Genomic DNA, 5595 nt, shown 5'->3' with positions numbered 1-5595 from the left:
TATCCAATTTTATGCGAAGTCATAAATTACGATAAATACCATGTTCATATCAAGTTGTAAAGAACAGCAGAATTGCTTCGCAAATTATTGCACATATAAATATTGAAAGTTGTGCCACCATGTGGGTGAGGTACCAGAAGGGATGGCCGATATATATATCATCTTTACAACTGATCTTGTGTAAGCAAAAATTTCGATGTCTGGAATTTGAAGATAGTCGGATGCTTATTTTGCATTTTATGGACGTTCTGTTTTTCAAAATCATTAATCCTATGTGGGGGTGTACCAGAGGAAACAACCCGATCTCCACCATCTTTGATGGATATATTGGGATGTATCATGTCTAAATGGCATCGGATGTAAATTTCGCGTTTTATTAGCTTCATGGATATTCACAATGTTGACCCTTTGTGGTTTAGGTACCAGAGGGAATGGGCCAGGATATTCCATCTTCACAGAAGATTTTGGTTGTGATAATGGGGTGAGTGAAATATGAAGAAACGGCATGCTTATTTTGGATGTTATAATCGTTTTGGTTATTCTAAGCTTTGACCCTACTCGAATGGAACTGTCCGAACTCCACCATCTTTATAACATATCTTCTGTTGACGGAAATAATGAGATGTGCCTAATTTGAATGGAATCGGATGTTAATTTCGCGTTTTATGAGCTTCGTGGATATTTGAAATTCTGATGTTTTGTGGGGGAGGTACTTGGTGGATTAGATAGATTAGATATTGATATTTCGATAGATATTTGGCACCTGACCTAGCACTGATGTAGATATTAGGATTTGCAAAGTTGGAGCAAAATCGGATAATCCTTTCTCTTTCTGTGCAGTAAAATATTTATACCCTACACCACAAGGTGGTCAGGGTATTATGTCTTTGTGCATTTGTTTGTAACAGGCAAAAGGAAACGAGATAGACCCATAGTTCCTTTTGATGATCTGCATAGAATCACATTCTGAGTCGATTTATGCATGTCCGTCCGTCCGTCTGTCCCTCCGTCCGTCCGTCTGTCCATGTATTTTTGTAAACAAAGTACAGGTCGCTTTTATTGCCCGATCCAGATGAAATTTTGTACAGATCATTTTTTCGGCCCAAGGACGAACCCTATTGAAATTGGAGATATTCGGTCAAAATTTAGATATAGCTCCCATATATATCTTCGTCCGATTTGCCTTTTATTGTGCACCAAACGTGTAATATCAGTCCGAATAGTATGGAATTTCGCACGTACGATCAGATTGAACCTCAAAATAAGTATGCCAAATTTCATCGAAATCGGTTCAGATATAGCTATAGCTCCCATATATATTGTTCATCCGATTTGTTATTTTTGTCCTCCGCAGCCGTAATATGCACTCTGTAACAACAATATTTGGTGAAATTTATCAAATACAGCTCAGAAATACATTGGCTAAATTTTATCGAGATCGGTTCAGATTTGGATATAGTTCCCATATATAACTTCGTCCGATTTACCTTTAACTGTGCACCAAACGTCTAATATTTGCCCAAATTGGATGAAATTTGGCACTTACGACCGAATTCAGTCTAGAAGCTAGTATGTCAAATTTAGTGAAGATCGGTTCAGATATAGCTATAGCTCCCATATATACTGTTCATCCGATTTGTCATATTTGTTACCCACAGCCGTAATAGGCACTCCGTAACAACGATATTCAGGGAAATATATCAAATAGAGCTCAGAAATATCTTTGCCAAATTTTATCTAGATCGGTTCCGATTTGGATATAGCTCCCATATATATTTTTATCCGATTTCAGATTAATTGTGCACCAAATGGGCAATGCAACTCCGAATTTAAAAGATACAAATGCTTCGGCATATTTTGTTTTTTGAACTTTAAATTATAACAATAATCATAGCGTGTATGATTGAATTCTCCCATAAAAACTTTTAATTGTTATGCGCAGCTCAACTAAATTAGCAAAGTGGTGTAGGGTATCATAAAGTCGGCCCGCCCGACTTTAAGACTTTCTTTACTGGTTTTTCTTTTGTTTTTGAAAATTTCGACTTTCCTATTTCGAGAGGTACCAGAAGGAGTGGACCGATATTGGCTATCTAAAAACTCGTTCTAAGTTTGAAAATAATATTATGATATACCAAGTTTGGACCTTTCCTGTAAGTTTTTACTCCCTTCGAGAGCTATCGTGCGCACCAGCTAGCCAGACGGACGGAAGAACATCGCTAGATCGACTCCAAATGTCCTGAAACAGATTCGGTCCAAAGAGACCTAGTTTCTAAACCCGTTATTTCGATGAGGCACGGTTTGGGCGTATCAAATGATATATACCCTCTTCAGCCATATGGCCAGGAGAGATATAAGACAAATCTTGATACTTAAACTGAAGTAGTTTACAAAATTAAAATTACTGAAAATATTCCCTTTTTGCTGGTAAGGAACGAGATGCGATAGAACCATGTTCACAGTACGTCCATTTACTTAGTCCAATGTGGGTGTACTAGATGGGAATCTCAGGAAAAAATGCTTTAATTTTTTATCCAATGTCTCACGTGAAGCGGGCATAGACATGAGCTGTAAGATAGCCCCTCAAAAATGAAGGCGTTTAATCGCACTATCTAGACCGCTACCGAACTTGAAATAAAATGTTCACAGAACTTGCATCTTAATAATAATCAACAATTCTGCAATTTTCTCATTTTTCAATTTTTTCACTCAATTTAATAATAAAATTCAATGATTAAATTTAATTTGAAATTATGGAAATATGAGCAGTACTCTCAAAATAATTAAAATCAAGGGGTATCTTTTTAAAAGAATTATACTACACAAATGCAGAATATTTTCTATAAGGGGCATCCGACAAATATTTCAAGTTTTTAGAAAAGGATTGAAAAATTTAATAAAATCTCCATTTCATGGTGAAGCGAATCTTTTTTCCTTTCGTGTAAGTTTTTACGGACTAATACAAGGACGCAATTTGTAAAGGATCTTTATTAAAAAAAAAAAACAAAAAAAATACATTTTTATGTTATCAAATGTATCTGAGTTCTACACTGAAAATATAAACAAATAGTTATACATTGAGTGCATAAGGTACATTCCTTCCCAATCAAGGATGGCCATGACAAAAGCAATGCCGATATATAACCACATATTTTATGTCGTTTTTGCCACACCATTGGATTTTAATCCACCAACCTACTCATTATTAATACTCTGCAAAAAAAAACATGCTCCTGGTCATTACAAAAACAACAAAAAACGTAATACTTTGTGTAACAAAACAGGGAAAAACTCAAATCCACAATACTAGACAGAAAAAATGATACAACATTTCGCACTTTAGTCCAATTAAATTTATTAAATTCAAATCAATAATTCATTTATTCTCTGTAGCGGTAGCACAAAATACACAAATGAAAGCCTAATGAAATAACCATGATTTTTTTGCCACCACCTTCTGTTTTAAGCCGAGGAAAACAAAACACATATCAACAAACAAACAAACACATGCACATAGAAAAATAAAAAAATTACTCCAACCGGCACCGATAACAACTGAGTGTGGACTGCCACCAACTAAGTAAACGTGGCCATTACAGCAAAAAAACAGAAAGGTATATAAAGCGAATCATGAGCATGGTTAACGCGCGTACAGGTGGTGAGCGGATGGGTGGAGGAACGAGCCTTTGAATCAGAAAGGGCAAATATTTCTGTTGTGCCACAAACATAGCGAACAAAACGTGTAACAGGGGAGGGCAAACAAAGCAAATCATTTACAAGGATTTTATTTTATGAGCACATTAAAACGGAATGTTGGTACTGTGGTCCTGCTGCCTGCCGCCTGCCACTGGCAGCAGTAGCAGTTAATGGAAAGTAATGAGATGATGATGAGCCTGTTGGCCGCACAGCGTAAAGGTGTGTGTTGGGGTTGCACACAATATTTCATAATGGCCATTCGGATATTATTAGTATGGTACTACAAATTTAATAAGCCAGTGTCAAAAACATTAACTTTAATGTGAAAAAACGTTATTGCGAATATTAGTGCAAATATTGAATGCCAGATCTGTTTGAGCGTGGAAAAATGACAAGAAACTGGATTGGAATCCTTAATATTTAAAGAGAAGATAATTTTCGTTTTTCTAACCCTGAAACTAGGTCATTTGATAGCAATTTTTTTGGACTAAACTATGGAATATGTAATTTAAAAATACAAAAAAAAAAAAAAATAAATAAATAAATAAATAAATGAATGAATAAATAAATAAATTTGCAGGCTCGTTCAAGAGAGATTCCCTGCTGTACGACAGGGAGAGAGAGACTTTCTGCCGCGAACCCTGCCTGACAGCTCTCGGTAAAGGGAGATTCACTGCACGACAGCTAGGTCATTTCGCCAGCTAGCTCATTTCGACAGCTAGGTGAGCTCGTATAGGGAGAGCGACCTCCCGCTCGACAGCTTGTGTGTGGAGAGGGATTCCCTGCACTACTTCTCGTTTTTGGAGAGATAGAGAGAGAGACTCCATGCTATACACTTCGTCTGTAGAGAGGGACTTTTTGCATACATTTCGTCTGTAGAGAGATACTTTCTGCTTGGCAGTTTGTCGTTAGAGAAAACTCTCTGCTGCACAGCTCGTCTATAAAGAGGGTCTTCTAGGAGCAGCTTGTCTCTGAAGGTAACTCGTTTATGGAAATAGAACAGCGGTGCTCAAGAAGAAATATCTCTTTTCAGTCAAATTTCTCTTTGCTTGTTTAAATAAAGAACAAAACAGTGTTAAGTCATTATTTATAGAAATATTTTTTATCCATTTGCTTTATAAATTATTTTGGCAAACATTCAGAGTTTCAGAGTTTTCTATAAAGAGTTTCTATAAAGAGTTAATCCAGAGCATTGACAAAGACTCCCTTCGGCATTTCTAAAGACTCCTTTCAGTAGGTCATATTATCTGAATTCAAGACGTCCACAAGACTTTCTTAAGAGATAAATAAAGACTTTCTTCAGATCCTCTAGAAAGACTCTTTCAGAGCGCCCAGAAGACTACCTTTGAAACGTCAATAAATACACCCATCAGAACGTCTGAAAAGAGTCATTCTATTCAGGACGTCTAAAGACCGTGATCAAGACGTATATAAAGACTTCATTCAAGACGTCCATTGAGATACCCTTCAGGGCGTTTTCGAGGGTTCCCTTCACGAAGTCCTTAAGCCTCTAGGAAGACTATCTTCAAGAAGTTCTTGAAGTCCTTCAGAGCGTTTTCAAAGGTTTAATTCAGGAAGTTTTTAAGTCTCTAGACAATCTTCAAGTCGTCCATAAAGATATCCTTCAGGACATCTGCAGGATAGGAAGCTACCTACTGGCGGTCAATAAACCCATCTTCTTCATAAGAGTAAATATATCTCATCTGTTGTATATAAAAAAAATGTCCTTCATCACGTTTATAAACATTCCCTGCTCTCTTATACAAACTTCTTCTTTAGCTGCTATGCCATTCCTAATCCAAACTTTTTCCATTTCGATTTTTGAAAATATTTATTTCGATACTACCTTTCCATACAAATATTTGAATATTATATAATACAATTCATCAACCTATACGAACG

The sequence above is a fragment of the Musca domestica genome, unplaced genomic scaffold (genome assembly GCF_030504385.1).
Source record: "Musca domestica strain aabys unplaced genomic scaffold, Musca_domestica.polishedcontigs.V.1.1 2, whole genome shotgun sequence".
In the NCBI taxonomy this organism is placed as follows: Eukaryota; Metazoa; Arthropoda; class Insecta; order Diptera; family Muscidae; genus Musca; species Musca domestica.
Note: the sequence above shows the minus strand (reverse complement) of the source record.